This window comes from Falco cherrug, chromosome 3 (genome assembly GCF_023634085.1).
Source record: "Falco cherrug isolate bFalChe1 chromosome 3, bFalChe1.pri, whole genome shotgun sequence".
In the NCBI taxonomy this organism is placed as follows: Eukaryota; Metazoa; Chordata; class Aves; order Falconiformes; family Falconidae; genus Falco; species Falco cherrug.
Genome location: NC_073699.1, coordinates 98,029,080 through 98,047,770, shown reverse-complemented (window position 1 = coordinate 98,047,770; position 18,691 = coordinate 98,029,080). Strand labels below are relative to the sequence as shown.

Sequence of the window (18,691 nt, the reverse complement as noted above, 5' to 3'; positions counted from 1 at the left end):
TACAGAGCAGCATACAAATGCAGGCCTCTGAGGTAATCTAAACCAAATGCAGACTGAAACTGAAGTACTTTGGTGAGTCAGCACAGTAAAAAGGATTCTAAAATCACATGTGAGAAAAGTGCAATCCTTTTTGTGTAACACACTGTATTTTATTCCAAAGTTACCTTTGTGTTGTGCCTCCTTCGTTTCCTTTTGGATTCAACCTCCAGCTTTGTGCCGGCTTACTAGCTCAGAACTCTAATGTCTAGGACTTTTAATTTCCCTTTCACAAAAACTTCATCTCCAGCCCATGATAATGTTAAACAATCATTGGCATGAATGCTACTGACCATCTTCCAAGTTATGATTACTTTCCTCTGGAAATAAAATTAAGAAAAATGTAATAGTTAAAACCAAAATTGCAGAGAATCATTACAGACTCTGACAATGTGAACTGCCTCCTAGATTCTGCCATCCCAGACGTTTCAGCCACCTATGGCTTTGGTGCAGACCAGGATTTCAGCACTAAATATGCTTACCATTAGTCAAAGAAAGGCTTAGCCTTGTATCTACCTCAAACATTTTTAAAACCATAGCCATTTTTAAACTTACAAAGCAATTCTCATCTTTATTTTCATCTCATTCTTGCCTCATACTTTCACAAGAACGTAATTCTGTGAAAGCCACAACAATTGCTTGTTCAACAGAGACTGCCACTCTCTGAAGTGCTTTCTGAGATAGATTTGTACAGACAGTCATGTGTAGAAATGAATAATCCAAAAATATCCACAATAGATAATGAGCAGAGTCTAGAAAAAAAACCCCCACATACTGCAAATGTAGCCCAAATTGGAACGAATGCCTACAGTAGCAACAGCACAGGAAGAGCAAAATGTTATTGTACATTACTGGCATGCGGCCCGTAATTACAAAAAATATTGCAGTATTCCACAGTAACAGCGTAAAATATTATCATTTCAAACAAAGCAGCTGCAGCACCCTGCCCACAGCAACCATGTCGCAGAGAGCCAGGGGAGGAGAGGGCAGCCAGCTGCAGGACTCCTGCTGCAGAGGGTGAGCGGTCTGCAGGGTCTGCGAGCCCTCAGGACAGCCTCTCCTCGCACCCACAGCTCCACTCCGTCAGGGCACAAAGGACCACTGCTGGGCAGCTAAGGGCTCCCACATGGGCTCCAGCTGCTGAGCCCTCTAGCAGAAGGGAAGCATGCTGGTCGCTCTGCATTCGGGCTCCTGCTGTAGTGTGCCTTCCGCCAAATTTGCATTTTCAGTGTCTCAGATTCAATAAAATCTTCCCCATTCCAGCTCCTCTGCGCTAACCCCTGTGTTACCCAGCCCCCTATAACACTCTGCCAAAAGGTTTTAACAGTGGGGTAGCAATAGGCTCCCAAGCACTGGTGTTCATGTGCTGCCACTGTAACTGCTATCACTCACCTCCCTAGATGGCGAGCAGTTGCTCCACGACATACCAGCAAAACAGGAGACAACCAGCAAACAAGTTTATCGGTGACGCTCTTCTCAATCACTCTACCCGCCAGGGCAAACAGAAAACCCCCAAAAGTTACAATTAAGTCCATCTGCTCACTGGCATGTACAGCACACAAATCAGTAGTTCTAGCTTATCACTTGCCGAAATAACATCTATCACATTTGGTTTCTACATGGATCATGAAAAAAAAGACCAGCTAAGGAGCCACATGTTTTCTCCAAACTTTATGCACTCACAGAAATAGCAATCAGAGGAGAAGAAATGTAGAAGCCAAACAGCGAGGTCAGCGGAGAAGAAAATGCTGTTCAAATGAAAGATACTTTTTCTAATTCATGCTTCCTATATAGGTTGCGAACAGTACAGATTCTCCAGAAGAAACTGCAAAGTCCAAGCTTTGCCTGCCTCAGGTATTTGGCATCTTCCCCCAGTCCGACAACTCTGAAGTCAAGTCTGAAATACACAAACACTGCCTGGGCAGTATCTAATCACGGGAACTTTTTTGTACAGCCAGCCAGAAAGATGATGTTTTTAGGAGCGACCGCATTAACTGCCTTACCTAAATACTTCCCAGCTCACCAGCACTTCTCATCTTCCCCATACCAGCTTTTCTCTGCTGAACACAAAGGACACTGTAGTATTTATATGCAATAAACTGCAGTAATATATGCAGTAGGTTGAAATATAGCATTTTTGTATCCTCATATGCCATTCATTGGCTTATGGATTCAAAGTCCCACAGGGAGTGCTGCAAATCCACAAAAAGTCTCTGGGTGCTGGATTTGACTTTCTGACGTATGTAACAGATGTGTAAAGTAACACATAACCAGATGCCTCTAGTAAATGCACAGCTAGAGACTGAAAAGCCCTAAAAATGTTGTGTCCAAGGGCAAAGGGGAAGGGGGAGAATAAGAACAGAGTCCCATATCTAGCAGGAAAAGAAAAGTTCAGGCTTTATAAATTTCTAGCCTACAGTGCTGTAACTTTTCAGGTCTCTAATTGAGCTACGGTATCCCAAGAAGGCTCTTTAGGAAGTGGGGAGTCCAGCTACAGTGGCCTGGTTTACTCCATGGAAGGCTATCAGCTGTTTCCTGGTGTCTGTGAAACTTCAAGGTCCTACCCCAAAAGCCTCCACCATGACCCCAAAGACCTTCACATCCAGAAGAGAGGTCTAACTCCTCAGCAGAAAAATTCAGGAATACAAACATGTGGCTGTATAACAGCAATCACCACAGAGGCCCCTCTCCACTCCCAGAGTTGGTGTGCCATGGCCACAGTGGCTTGGAGAAAAGAGCTGGTGTACTTTCACAATAACCTTCTAAGGCAGAGACCGGTGGGTAAGAAAAAGGCAAGAACTTGTTTAAAAGCCTCAGTTTAAAACTTCTGGCTACTCCCATTTTATGGAGTAAGTTACTCTCTACTAGAAACTGTGTGAACCATGATTTCAGAGCTGGATCCTGCCTTTTGCAAAGCTGCTGGTGGGCTTGGATCCAAGGCTTTGGTTCAAGCTCTTATCTGCTCCATACTAAAATGACTTATACCATACGTCCTTTATAATAAATAGCCTCTCAGTGAGGAAGCACAGTATTGGCATGGTTCATATTTACATCACTCCTTTGAAAGCCAATGCACATGGTTTAAGAAAGTGTTGGAAATATTACAGCTTTCGAATATTTTGCCTTATGTGGTTTACAGCCAGCACAGTCAATGACTGCGTAAGCTTCACCCATTTTCACGTGACGTGCTGAGCAGTGTGAGTCCCAGGTAATGCCCACCAGAGCAGCACAGGCATGGCCATGTCCCACCACAGCAGTGCCCTGCGCGGTGCCACTGCACTCTCCTGGCTCCCTGCAGCAAAGGGCTCCCTTGTCTGTCCCCACCACCTCCTCCTTTACAAAGGCTCACACACACTCACAGGAACAAATTAACAATTCCATTATGCGCCAGGCAGCCCATGCACTTTCTTTCTGATTCACAATAGAGGCACCCCATTGAAAAGATCTGTACACAGGGGGGTGAAAAAAAATGAAAATCTAAGCAAGTCTCAAGCAAGCCCACATATTATATCAAAGCCTCATTTCCACTTAACCCAAGTTGCTTTGGGACCTAATGCAGCTGACTTGAAGGGAAAACACAAACAAACAAACAAACAAACAACCCCTTTTTCCATTAGCTGGGGCAGGGGCAGGGGGAGGAATCGAACTAGTGCCATCTTTGTTGAAGAGCTCCACGAAACTAATGGTTTAGGAGAGCGGAGGAGCATGGACGGGGGACAAGTTGTGACTGATCACTGCCATCTGAACATGGCATGCTGACAGCTGAAAGAAGAGCAGAGAAAGGCAAAACAAAACAGGCATGTGTTTAATCTGGGCAGGCTCAGTCTCCCATATTCACTTCCAGTGAAAAATACAAGGCAGGATAAAGTCGGTCCCTCTGCCTGTTCAGCTCAGCACCCACGTAACTCCCTGGCACACACCACAGGATCTTCTCTGGGTACACAAAAGGGGGCATTATTTCTTCACGTGCTGAAAAAAATTATCAAGAAAGGGCAGGAGTAGCGGTACAATTTAATATATCTTAATTTGCGTCTTTCGCCACCGAAGAACTTCATTTAATACTCTGCCAATGAGCTCCTGCACTCTCCGATACAAAGAAAACTAAAAACGATTCAACAATTTTGTGACTGCAACAGAGAGCTGATCAAATGATTACAAAGGCCACACATGCTACGAAGATATCTTCCCCTGCACTTCAACGTGCGCTTCCTCAGAGTGAACAAGAAGGCAGTTGTGAAAGGAAAACCATGCATGTTTATCCTGGTCTGATATTGATGAAAGAAAGACAGGAATAAAGGCATTTTGATTTATGCTTTGCAGAGATGAGGAGGAATGCTGGCCACCAGGAGAGCAGGACACAGAGAAAGCAAAGGTGGGCTGAGAGCGATTACACATGGGTTACTGCATTGCGGTTCTTCCTCTCTCACTGGTTTGGCCAGGGCTGGTCACCCTACACCTGAAACGGGACTCGCTCCACAGAGCAAGGCATTTGCCCGCTTGAACTGCAGGGATGGGGGGCACAGAGGGGAGGGTAAGAACTGGAGCTCCTAAGAGCTGTACAGTAGCAGTTTCAAACCGATTTGCGTTAGTACCTCATTTCACAATTACAAAAATTGCCTTGGACTCCTCCTGATAAGAGTCTGATATTCCTGTTTGGGCTCACAGTCCCTAGTGGAAGACCTGCACGTAAAAAGAAGTTGGCTACACTGATTCGCAAAAGTTTTGACCTTTCTGGATAAATCAGTACAAATGCCTACAGGACTATTACAATTTCCCAAGCAATGGCTCTTGTCCACTGACCAGAAAGGAAATATTTAGCTCCCTGCAGCGAGGCTGTTGATTTCAAAAGAAACTTAATAGCTCTATTCCTACAAAGCAAATACAGAGCAATCACCAGGGGCCAGCTATGCTGTCCTCTCTTCTGAAACCTGGTAAGCAACAAATATCTGCAAATGCCACCAGCCAAAGGGTTTTGATATTCTGCACATTTGTGGGGTCGTATCCCCTGCTTCTTCCATGTTATGTGGGTCTTTTTGATTCTGCAGATTTCTTACAGTAATTTTGTCTCCTTCAGCACACTCGCGGCAAAGATCAGAGTAAATAAACTTATTCAAGAAAGAGGCTGGTGGCTTTTAGGTTTCATTTATGCAGCACTTTCAGTGGTTAAGTTTTACAGCTGTAACATTTTGTCTTCACTAGACAAAAAAGACTCAGAGGCCATCCTTTTCTAATGAGAAATGAAAATAAAAAAATAAAACTAGAAAGAAAAGGTGAGCTTTTCCCTGTCACTCGTAACTGCCTTTATTAAAAAAAATCATTAACTCAGGACAACACAATTCAGCCTCAGTCTTAGTTCAGCTGCTATTCAAATATGCAAGTGCAATTTACAACTCTAGTTATGAAAGGGGACGTTATTTTCTTTATACATTTAACTCTACTTGTTCAAAGACACACTGATGAAGCAATTAAGGCAGACGTATTATTAAAGCTGGTGTAAAATTTACAGACTCTGTTAAGAAGTTTGGTATTTCAATGAGGTGTTTAAACATAAAAATGAGAACTATGTATTTAATACAAAAATATCACTTAAGAATGCTGTAAAATCAGATTACTCATGACATTATCTCTAACAGTAAGAGAATTGTATATGCGTCTTCTGGCTGTGCATTGTATGTTCTTCAATAGCTTTCTTCTGTAGAGTTCCCATATAATATAGATTCCAAACTTGGAAATATTTAGGCACATGCCTAACTTTCAGGGAGAATAGCCTCATTGATTTAAGCAGGGTTTAACACTTAGAAATGTTAGAATGATTGTCTCGTTGTGGGACTGGACCTCATGGGGCCCATTTTCAAAAAGGTAAATACATTTTGTATTTTTAGTGCTGTTTCTGGGTTTGCCGTTGAAGTTCTTTCCCTCCCTCTCCCATCTGTTTTTATCTCCTTCTATAGAAATATCATGGCACTCTGAGGTAAATAATGATTAATTTACTTAAAAACTAACTGTAACTTATGACAAGACCCTCCAATCACTTACCTCAAATCATACGAGTGTTTCAAGATGCAATTGTAAATCTCCTTTTTTCCCTTCTTTCACAGGAGATGTTGCAGCCTTTTTTTTCTGATGATTCGCATTAAAACTCTTTCCCTGTGCTCCAGGATCTTAAAGAAAAACAAAACAAAAAAACCTACTCAGAATGAAAATGTCATTTCAAGCGATTGGTGGGTGGCTCAGGGGAAATCCCTGACCTTTCTCCAATGTATATTTCATTATCTAAAGCAAGTGTGATAACTTCCCCCAGCAGAAGCAGCATGAACACTCTTCTGTAGGCTGTACTTTAAAAAAAAAATAAACCACACAACAAAAACCCCCAAGAACCAACCACTAAACACCAAACCTCCACTATTTCAGACCACTCAAAAACATGTTATTCTTAAAATCTGCAAGATAGTACACTACAAAGTATTCATTTAAAGGACAATCCAGTATATACCAAACTCCATAAATTTATGAAGGTGAAAAGGAAAGAAAGCCCAGAGATACAACCCAGAAGAAAAATCGCTATGTAAAGTATCAAACTGTTACACAGGAGAGCAATCATGTTTTATTATTATTACTACCACTGGCATTATCACTAATAATATATATACAGCCAACTCCCTGAATCTTCACCAAGTTACTGTAGTATTTCTGTAGTAGTGGCGTGGGGAAGTAGTAGCTGTGCTGGAGAAGCAATGCAGCATTAGCACTATGAAACCCAGCCCAGCTGACGAGAGAGGAAGGAAGGGAGGAGGAGCGCCGAAGCAAATGAGTAAGAGAAACTGGCAGGTCTCTAAAATAATCAATCTTGACATTCTCCACCATCACCAAAAAAGGTCTCAAGGGTTTTGAATTTTCAGCGAATGCTGCTACCAGAACACTTGCTCACTGCCTGCTGTTTCACCCTCTTCCCTCTCCCATACCTGCAGCACGGCAGGCCAGGCGCCGGCTGGTAACGTAAGCCTCCAGACCAGGCTCTGTCAGCAGGAAAATCCCCTGGCTATGAGAAGCAAACGCTGCCAGCCAGTGCAGAGTTCACTTTCCCTCTGAGAGCACAGTCTTGCATTTGCACGGCCCTTCCGGATTACAGGCATCCCAGTTATTTCGCTACAAACAACTTTTAGGACCAACAACTATATGCATTCTTGCTCTGCTAAAAGCCTGAAAGACAAACAGTTCCCGGGGCTACACCTGTGCTTATCCCTATTGAAGCCAACAAACATGCACAACATCACGAAGAGGATTTGACCTTGTGTGCACATAAGCCAGACTGCTTTGGTTTTCTTCCTCAGCTAGGACAGACAGCTTTGAATATTTTTTTCCGTTGCTTTTAATTAAGAAACGGAATCGTTATCCACAGCTTTCTGTGGCTGTATGTACTTCAGAAAATACAACCTTTCCAAAAGCAGTCAGAAATTCAAAAAGTACAGCTTTCTACATCACAGTTTATTCCCACACACACACACACAGAAAACAACCCAAAACTCTGAGCAGACCAACACACAAATAAGGGGGATAGTGGGATTCCCTTGACACCTGCACAGAGGCTGCATCTACGTCACCACTCCCCGAAGCTGCTTACAGTACAAATAAATCCAAAATGCTGCATTTAAATTACCCTGCTCCCCCACTCCACCGTGCTTGTTCTCGCTTATGTGGTGTTGCTGCTTTCTTCAAGGAATCTGCTCTCAGTCAACGTGAGTAAAGGTTGCAACAGCCAAGCTTACAGACTTGCAGGAAGAGGACAAAGCCCCCTAAAGCTGTGACACAAATCCAGAGAAGGCTGGAAGTTCAAAGTGAAATGAGGACAGTCTGTCCATGATTCATGCCACCTAGAAACCATTCTTAATTTAAGAAAAAGTGTTAAAGGGATTATTTTACAGTGTCACCCCACTGAATCAACTAGGTTCTGCCTCTCATTTTTTTCCCTGACTCAACTACAAGGTGGCTGAGGATTCTATTTTAAGATCAAAATCAGCATAAAATCCTCCTGTTCTCACTTACATACTTACATTTTAATGCTCTGTTTAAAGAGACAAATAATGTTGTTTGAGAGACAGATTCCCAGCTATCCTCCAGGCTTTTTGCATGACCTATGGGTAAATGCTATGTGACACTTCCTGAAGGGCTAAAATAGCTCTGCGTGACACTTGAGCTTCTACAGTGCAACTAAAGTATGAGAGTTTGGCTCCTGATGCACATTGTCACTTAACCCCAATTTTCCTGTGCCTCAGTTTTCCCTTCCTCTACAGCAAAGATAACAGTATTTCCCCATCTCAGAGGGGCTGATGTGAGGAATACAACACCCACGCTGAATTAGTGGATAATCTGGTAACGCAGACAAAGTTACAGATCTCTTAACTTATGTGAGGCTGAAACTTCGCATCCACAGAAAAGGACCCTGTAAACCAAAATGAGAAGTGAGTCATCAGCCTGTCCCTCTGAAACTGCTTTGGTGGATAGTCGTTTCACTAGTACGACTCTCTTCTCCCGGGTGCTCCCAGCAAGCGTGGGGGAGACTGAATGGATTCACTGTAGTCACACAACAGCTTTACAGCTGCTGTAAAAAGGCCTATTGTAGCCCTGCATTTTACTATCTTGAGTAGCATACATTAATTTGTTGTACAGCTTCCATTACCCATCTGATCCTTACAGAAACAGGAGCAGCAAATCAGGGTTTGTCAAATGAAAAGCCATTTAACTGTGATGGAGGAAATTTTGTTTGTCTCTTTGTTTGTTTGTTTGTTTTAAAAAGGTAATAATTTATACAGCAGATAATAAAACTCTAAAAATTCAGTGTAACAATAATACTTTAAACTGGGTCTGCCCTCCCACTTTCCTGTTTGGTTTGGGGTTTTTTTTGGTGGAGGGCTTTTGGTTTTGGTTTGGTTTTTTGGGGTTTTTTGCTACATAGGCTATCATGATACTGTGAGCCAAATTTCACAATCAGAAAAGAGCAGGCCTGCCATACACACGTGCTCTTCCTGCAGTCACTGTCCACTCATGGCTTGCACCTCTGTGCATTTATGATCTTTGCTCAGTAACCTGAATGGTTTCAAAACCAACTGTGAACTCTTAATACAGAACTATTCAGTCACACGTACAAAGTCTCACGACAGTCAGATAATGCTGTCCTTTGCAAAAACACATGTGAGTAGATTTGACAGCCCTTTCTAAATGTCTTGATTTTTCTCCGTAGCGCCTGTCTAGTCAGGGAGGAAGGACAGTCCTGAATTAGGCACTCTCCTCCCAGCATTCAGCTACTCCACTCTCCCCCTTCTGGAGAAATGAATGCAGCTTCAAACAAATTAAAGGAGTATTTCATCAGCCCTTTCATTCTTCCCAGTGCAGTAACTGAGGCGGTGCTCGGCTTCTCTAGCCCCCAGCAGAGCCAAATTAAGGTTCACTCTGAAGTACAAACCCCCCTTCCTCCTCCCATACACACAGCATTAACCCTGCCAGCTGCAAAGACTACAAATTCAGCCAGGTTCCCCTGAAAACAGCAGCCCATCCCAGCTGCAGCATGCTGTACTGCTGACCCCCCAGAACTAAATGATGGTCCATCAGCAGACTTCTCCCCAAAATGCAGTACTTCCCTCAAAAGCTACGAGACTGGACAAAAATCACCAGGGCTTTTTCTCTGCCTTCTGGCTTCCAAGCATCAGGAACACAACAGGTGCTGTGCCGGTCTGCACTCAGAAAGCAGAAATATTTTGCTTTTCAGCAAAAGCCAAGACAGACAATACCCCTTGTTTTGGCAGCCTGGGACCTTAAAAAAACCCCTCAAATACCACAAGAGTAGCAGCCTGATAAAATGCCACACAGTGGGACCCCTCTTTTCCCCCAGACTTCATTTCACAGTGGTGGCTCTCTCAAAAGGCCGATGGCGCTGAGGGGAATGAGCCCATTTTCCATTCTAGCCAGCTTGTGCTTCCGCCATGTTAGCATGACTTGACTGATCAAACCTGATGAAAAACCACAGCAGTGGAAACAAAGAATCACATAAAGAATGAACTGAAACCCCAGGACAAACTACAGAGATACACTCAGCTGGTATTTTTGGGTTTGGGCAGGCCCGCGCACCCCCAAGCACGGGAGACAGGCGGCACCACCAGCCCCCCTCGCCATCCCCTGGGCAAGCGGCGCTGGGGAGGGCCTGGGCAGCACCACCACGGCACTGCCGCGTGCGACGGCATGGAGCCGAGGCCAGATCACAGCCAAGCCCATCGCTAAAACACAACCTCATCTTGGGACTCGCTATGAAGGGTGGAGAAATGGCGGCACCAGGCTCCCTGTGCGCCTCCTGCCACGGGGACAGGAACGCTTCTTCCCCAGGTCTCACAGGAACCGGCCTGCTGCCCTGCCTCTGCCTGGGATCTGGCTGCCTCAGGCACATGTTCCCACTCGGTATTTACCCTTTTTTCTTGCCTTCTGCTCGGAAGGACCTAGGCTCCCCTCTTCTCCTAACAGCCGAGAGCCACTTTATAGCAGGATTTTTGGAGCGAGGGCTACTGGGCCACGCTCACCGCCCCCACGCCTTACCGCAGCCCGTTTAAAGGTGACGCAGAGCCATACTCGCCCACCTACCTGGGGGGGCTCAGCTCTTCCCAAGCCATAACCCCCCCAGCCCGGCACCCAAGGGACCCCTGGCCCCAGCGCCCGAGCATGGCACGAAGGCCAGCGGGAGGCTGCGGGCACAAGCCAGTGGCCTCACCCTGCGGCCAACGTCCCAGCCGTGCGGCCACCTGCACTCAGTGGGTCACAGCCCTCCTCAGCTCCCGGCTCCAGCAGTGCCGAGGGGTGACGGGGCACCGACCACCCCCACCCGCCCTCTCCCTCGCTGGCCTGAATAGCAACAGCCCTCTGTAAAACCGTGGTGTGTGCCCATGGGAAGCAGCAGGTAAGTGCATCTCTCTGCTAACAGGCACGTATGGTTTAGAAAGAGGTGTTAAGAAAATGAAGAAGGTGTTAAGAAAATGATTTGCAATGCCCAGATATATTCTGCGTTCTTCAAATGAAGGGCTCTAGAGAAAAAAGAAGACTTTTCATGTTCTTTGGGACACACGAGTCTGGTATTTTCTTCCTCTCACTTTCTGCTTTACTTACTCAGCTCACCTACCTTCTAGCTGTATGAGGCTGGATTTTCAGATGTAGTTGTTTGCTCTGTATAGGAATACTGAACAGTCAATATTCCTTATACCTGTCTCCAGTGCCACAGAGCACAGGACACTTCAGCAGAAACCTGCGGTGACCTTTGTTGCAGGAAACTTTGGAGGCCTGACCATAAGCTTTTTTTTTTAGAACAGAAATCTGACTAAGCCACAACCAGCTTGGCACTACTGTAGTTTGGTCTTACTTTTTGAGATCAGCAGTCTGGCTAGTAACTAAAATCTTCCAGGCAGAGGAAGAAATGTTGTCCTCCACCTGGATTCAGAGAGTTGCTTGGCTACAAGATCTGGTTGGCTTTTGTAGCCAAATCTACTTTTTCAATCAAGGAGAGATAGGACACTGACAAAGACGAAGGTTTTGTGTAAGTCTGCTTGTCCAGACTTTTTTTTCTTTTTTAACAAATATTGTACTACTGCTTCTGTCATCTCCACTTCTACTTCCTTGTCTTCAGCACAAGTTGTAACACCAGCATTTCAGCAAATACCAGGTTTGGCAGTAGGTTCTCTGGGCTGCCAACTGTCAGATCCAGAAAGCAGGACTGTCACATCTGCCAGACTGGCTCTCACACCTACTCTCTAAGGTAACATCGTAACATCATATATTTTTCCAAGTCACGCTAGTAATAATATGCCATTACATCTCACCATATGTTCCTTCTCTGCCTCAGGACATACACCAAAAAGGGCCTACATACTTTTAAATAAAGGATGCCCAGCCAAAGTCTTACAGTGACTGACAGCCTCAGCTCAGTGCAGTGTCTCTCTTCAAGGGCATGAGCACGGTCTCCAGCAGCACGCACTCATGTCAGCAAGTCAAGCACAAACTGCTAGACATGGGTCATTACTGGTTAAGCATCTGATGTGTACTTAGCATTGTATAAGCTCCTTACAGAAGATACAATCCTTTCAGTAGAAGATTCCTCCTAACTTCTCAAAACAGCCTTCCTTCTCTGAGGCCTACTCACAACAACCTTCCCCTTTCAGTAATAACTACAAAGAAAAGGGAAGAAAGAACATTAAGAAAGAAAAGTTATGAAATGTGTTTTACTAACTGGTACAACTACAAGATCACCTCACTGAAATACGCCTTTCTTTCCCTGCTTTCATCCCACAAAGTCCCTATAGGGCACAGTTACTTCACTGCTTTTTTTTCAGGATCAGGCACGTAGCTTTTGAATCAAACCTCCAGATAATCAGTCCTGCCTGGCCTTTTGGTTGCATTGTGGTGTGGTCCTGGAGCATGTGAACTGAATCCTTCTTGGGAGAATCTAAACTAGAAGCAGTGGCACCAGACTGCTCAGAAGTAAAAGCAACGCTAAAAACTGCCTGGTATGAACCTCAGGATCCCAGCACCACGTTTTTCACTATACAGATACTCCCCAGTTGGTCCACACTACTTGCTAATATAGACATAATCATAAAAACTAAACATTCTGCTGTCATTCATCTTTACGCCACCAAGTAAGATGATATTATTATATCCTACAGTAAGATTGCAATAGTATAATAGTGACAGCAGCAAGAGCACCTTGAACAATGTAATGAATACAGGATAGATCAAAGTAGTTTCAGCTACAATAACTAACCTAATTTTCGTAGTTTTACAATGAGTTCTTCCACTCTCTAAAACATTTTCTCTTTGTCTTGCACTAGAATAGTAAAGAATGGTTAGAGAAGGGAAAAAGTAAAACAAACTGGATAAAAAGACAGAAAAAACACTAACTTTCTCCAACTAAAACCCCGCAAAAGCAATAAACTTTAGGCATCAGTTGTAAAAAAAGCCAGCAGAAAATTTTAGGCAGTAGTGCTTTTTAAGGTGACTGTGTTGTCATCTGAGTTTATGTCAAACATCCTCTGGTATTTTTTTCTCACGGTGGATCTTATGTTCTCTTTCCAAATGTCATTAAAAAGACCACCAAAATCTTGTAATTTTTCATAACTAATTCAAGTAATAAGACAGTCATCACACTGTTTTTTTAGTGCATGAAAGGCTAAGAATCCTATGACATGATGTATAACCATCTCAGTTACCTTCTGCCACCTATTAGAAGTACCTGCTGAGCCTATAGAAGTTTGCAGGCCATATGGAGGTCTGCAGACCACTGACTAGAAGCCACCTGTCTACACAATCCACCACATTTGTTGAAAACTTTACCAGGAAGGGGAAGAGGATTTTTTTCCTGATAAGTTGTTTGTCCCTAGCAGCAGCAAGAGCGTAACACTCAAGAGTTTCACTGGAAGTTGCTAAGAAATACTTGTGATGGAAACCTCCCTGTGTTCCTGGTGCAGGAAACCAAATAAACCTCGTTGCTCCGTCTGTTCAACGGTTCTGGACCTGGCGTCAAGTTCGTGAGCATGAGTGACACTGACCACTGTGCTGAGGACCTGTCCCAGGCCAAGTGAAATGCTTTCCTAGTACTGAAATACTTCTTGAAAGCTTCCCTCTGCCCTCACATGCCTTCCACCGGCCCTCCACATGGGAGATGACTCCGAGCTCGCTGAGAGCAGGAAGCCCCAGCACAGAGGAAGTATGTGTAAAATCCAGTCTCGCTTCACCATGACTGTCCATTTTCATGAATGAAAAGGGCAAAGTCAGCAGGGGAAGCTGGGCCATGTCACGGCTGCTACCATGCTGCTGGTCTTCTCTCCACAAAGCACTGTGGATCTGTTAGTTTCCTTCAGAGATAATTGTTTCTGTGTATTAAACCAGCCAGAGACATGGTTACTAATGTGGTTAATTGTTAAGACAGCACAGCTTTGCATCTAACTCTTCATCTTGCATTTTCAAGAGGCATTCCCCAGGCCCTTTAGTAACTGATCTGTGCATTTAGACCACATTCATTAGTGACTTTACACACAGGACAGAGAAGGTGAGTGGTTGGGCTCTAACCTCCTAGCTCAGCTGCAGAGGCCAGTGCCGTGTTACGTCTCCCATATAGCCGTGGTCACATTGCTCACATCGCTTTGTGTGTCTCAGGCTCCATGTGCCTCCTGCAGAACACGGCAGACGAGTGAAGATGCTGTTGGTTTAGAGCAGAGGAAAGCTGGGAACCTAAAATACTACATTTATTAGGCAAATGTGGGAGAAATAAAGGGAGCTAAGATATTCTCCCTCCTTAAAAGACCAAGTAATTCCGTAAGCAGTGCAGTCCATGGAGGCTGGTTTCTTGTGGCTTTCCCTCTTGCATGTAGGTGAACCCACGCACAGTAAGACGCACGCCCTGAGCAAAGCTAGCCCTGTGCTGGAAGCACTCGCAACGGCTTGCACCCCAGTGCGCTCTTGTATCTGTGGTAACAAGGGCGAGCCTTCCCTTCAGAAAGGCCAGTAATTTCTGTCATTGTCCTATATCCAACTGCCTGTTTCACAAAACTGGTAGGAGTTCAAGGACTTTGTGATCTCAACCCATCTGTTAAATTTAGCTGGAGCCGGCCAGCAGATTCCAATGTTACTGCAGGGAGACAGAGAGAGAGAAAGCACACTCCAGAAAGAAAACAAACTAAAATACCTGTATTGGCCCATGAAAAATGATGTTGAACTGGCAAGGTAAACAAGTGGATCTGATGCTGAAACTTGGAAATGAAGTGCCAGTTCTGCAAGATTCATTAGTATCAAATCCAAGCATAGTCTTGCCCAGGAAAGTTCGTTTTAACTTATGCTGGTTTGAAACACAGCTTTACTTTTACTTACTGTGAATTGCATTCTGCTTATGCATAATATTAGGTATATTTTGGGGGGGAATTAAACTGTAAACTTTCCTCTGTTCCATTTCTTTAACACATTCAGTTTACTACTGTAACTTGTTTGTAACATTACTAAATTGCAACTACAGAATGTGGGAGAACATTTTGTTCCTACACAAGATAGGAAAAGTGTATCTGTAGATTTAGGTTCAGATAACAGGTTCAAATCTGCTTCAGATGACACAGAACAAGTAGGTGTCTGGGGGTTTTGGGGAGAGACGAGACAGAAAGGGTTTTTCCCCTGGAGGATCGAAAAAAGGTATTTTTCCTTAACATGATTCATAATACAAAACAGATGATGACACCATCAAGAACAAAGCAAAGTTTGTGGAACATCCACAGTGTTGCATACGGCTACATATTTCTTATTAATTTTGGTGAACAGAGTTTGTAAACAGAAGAAACCCTCAAACCTCTAACTTGTTTAGGATATTGTATCTTTTTACATACATATGCATGTACTAACGTGGGCTGCAGTACAGTCTAATCTCTCCAGCATTTATTCAGACTTAGGACAAAACTGCTTTCAACCCGCAAATATTTGTCATGACAGCACTCAACAGTTTCATTTTCCAGCACCAACTAGTGTCAATTTTAATATGATACTGTCTTTTCCAGCATTCCTCGATTTTACAGAGGAAGAAAGAACTTATACTGCAGAAAGTGAAAGTAACCAGTAACCCTTCAGCCAGTCTCTGCAGGATGACCAGAGTTTGCAAGGAAACCAACCACACAACTTTATTTCAAATGGGGAAAATGGACAACCTCCCACTTTCAGTAACAGGTATATTACTAAAAAAAGCCAATGTTTGTTACATAATTGCTTTAAAAGAACAGCAATGTCTAAAAAGCTAAACACACCTCCTTGTACTAGTTCCTGGCATTTTATGCCAAAATGCATGTGCCTCAATATATAGGTATATATTTAAATGTAATATAATCTACATTAATAGATTTAAGGCTTTAAGCAAAATTTAAGAGAATTTGAAAGTCAGCAAGGACCATTATGCTCCTTTAGGCTTATGCTAATCCATATGACAGACCACACAATTCCAGCCTAGAATCCCCTCCACAGTGGGTATCATCCTTCCATTGCATGTAAGTGAGTAGCATCAAGCTCAAAAATGTGCAGCACAGTATTTTCAGAAAGACATCCAAACTCTATATAAGGTTTTCATCCACCCATGAATGTATCATTTTCCTAGGCCTTTCCACAGTTATTACTGGGATCTTCTCATTATCATTAAAACCAAATTGTTAATTCATTGTGTAAGAGTGAACTGTTCCCCCTGCTCTCCCAAGTTCCAATGAGTGTGATTTTCACCGACACATCTGTACTACAGAAAAATGTTTAATTAAAAAAAAACCCAACCAACCACACCTCTACTCTTTTTTGTGTATTTTTTCAGAAGTACTTTCCACGTACCTTAAAAAAAACCTCCTTAAATTAAGATTTGGTATTTAAAATCTGTGTCTGAAAAATTAACGGCAGCTGATCTACACACAAGAACATGAGATACTTCAATTTGTTGCAACATTCAGAAGCATTGAAGATTACATGAACAAACAGACATGGATTCCATCCACTTCACATCCCATTGACATCATGAGCCACCCACTGGAAGCGGGAAAAGACTTGTAATTTCGGGGGTTTCCTGCATCATCAGGTTTTGCTGCAAACTCTCCAGAATGAGCCAACCAGGCTCTTTCAGGCGCCAAACCATTTATGTGCTTAACTTCAGGGGCTTCAGGAAGTGAGCAGCACTGCTCAGATTTGCAAGTTAAAGACTCGCACAGCCAGAACTGTAATCCAAGCCAGTCAGTGGTACCACTGTTAACTGTCTGGAGGAGCTGAACGTGCCCCCTCAGCTCCCTCCCTCTTTGTATTTCCAGGAGCAATGAGGATAAACGGGCATTCTACTATTCGTACTAATCGCCCATTAGTCTCAGTAGTCTGAAAGGCAAACTGACACATCCACTCATTTTTACTGTTTTCAGTATTTATAGTATTACTTCTCCAGGACTGTGAAGTAGCTGCCAATTATTACTAGAATTTGGCATGCAGAAGCTCATATATATGAAAAAACATGATCAAACAATATGCAGCTCATTAAAGGAAGTTTATAACTCTGTTCCCTGCCCTAATACGTTGTTTTTATCTTCTGGAATATTTACCACACCACCTGATTAGGTTGAGCTGCTTATGTATTTTGAAAATACAAATTATGCCATCAGTCATTCGTCGTATGACAGCAAACTTGCAATTACACAACTCCACAAGCTCACGCAGTGCACCAAGGCAGGCACAACCCAGCCCCAAGTGTCAGCACAGCACAAAAAGACTATCCAATCTTTACTGATCTTAAAAAAAAAAAAACAAACCTCAGGCAATAAACCAGCTCATGCTCTGAAGAACAAAGCTTGTACTGGCTCTAATCCTGTGCTGGAGTGAGCATAGCCATGTCTCTCCAGTTTACCTCTGCAGGCAAGGTGAGAGGCAAGCGCTTTCAGAGGAAGGAGTGGCTGGCACACTTTCCTAGGTGTCTAACAATGCTACCTTAAGACTCACTTCCCACAGCTGGGCATCTATGCCAAGAAGTTGTTAAGACTCCAATCCTGTCATTCTTTTCCCTCTCCTCCAGTTTGCTTTTGAGCTTATGCTTCTCACACAGAGGAGAACTGGGGATCCAGTCCTCTGCGTGTGTGCACAATGTACGTCCAGAGCGTCACGCTTGGCTGCCAGGAGCAGGATCCAACTCTTTTGGACTGTGATGGCTCAACATAATTTGCCCTGCAACTAGCAGGACTGACAGGCAGCTTAAAGACCTTGAGAAATCTACCCTTAAAACTTTTACATTCATCCTCATTTCTGCCTCTCGTATCACACCTAAAGACCCTCCCTACACAAAACTGGCAATAATACTTGTAGCGAACTAGCAAGCAGAAAAGCAATTGTAGCGTATGTATAAAAGTCACGCTGCTCGGTATTTATTTCCAGTCTCATGTATCTATCACAACACAATTAAACAATTCCCCCAATGCTAAACAGCTGGTTTCCTCTCTGTTGATGTGATACACTATCTTGATTCACATGATTCTGGATTTGCCCAAGGCTGCAACTCATTCAGAAAGCTAGCACAAATGCCATGTCCCATTTAAGATCCAATTGAGGCTGTAAAACATTAACCTAAATCTGCATAAGCCTCATGCCTGACTCCTTCAGAGCAGAGTGCATCATCTGAGCAAGCATTCCTGCTCTCAGAAGTCCCAGCCTGACTGGTCAGGATGAGTGGCACGAGACAGGTAGCCACAGAGGACCGCTCTTCTGCATCTCCTCGTGATGCAGAAGGGAACAGCAATTGGTCCTGCACAGATCTGCACGGCGCCAGCGATCTATTTATACAGCTCTAGCAGGCTGAAATTCTGCATAGAAACTGCAGCCATCTCTTCAGCTCTCAAAATGAAGCGGGGTGGATGTCTCTAATTCTGATTCCCATGGTGTTCCGTGCAAAAATGACAATCATTTTAATTTTGTGTGGGGGAGAGCTGCTGGCGTGTTTTGTACGTCTTTCTCTACACCAGCTTCAAGGTTCTTACACCTCAAGGATTATCAGCTTTGTCACTGGGTTTTAGATTCCACATCTGTGATTTATAATATGGCCACCCAAATTAAATCCAGGATAACACTTCCCTACTAGGTCCAATCA

At 43.7% G+C, this 18,691-nt stretch overlaps 1 protein-coding gene across 7 annotated transcripts in view; it reads right to left on the bottom strand.

Annotated features, from left to right (window-relative positions):
• The window catches only part of ATXN1 (ataxin 1), a 212,334-nt gene that overhangs the window by 150,967 nt on the left and 42,676 nt on the right, over positions 1-18,691 (bottom strand). For all 7 annotated transcript variants that reach the window (XM_055705407.1, XM_055705406.1, XM_055705409.1 and 4 more), the window contains one exon: positions 6,073-6,197. The gene's annotated coding sequence lies outside the window, so the exon portion shown is untranslated. The remainder of the gene's footprint in view (positions 1-6,072; positions 6,198-18,691) is intronic.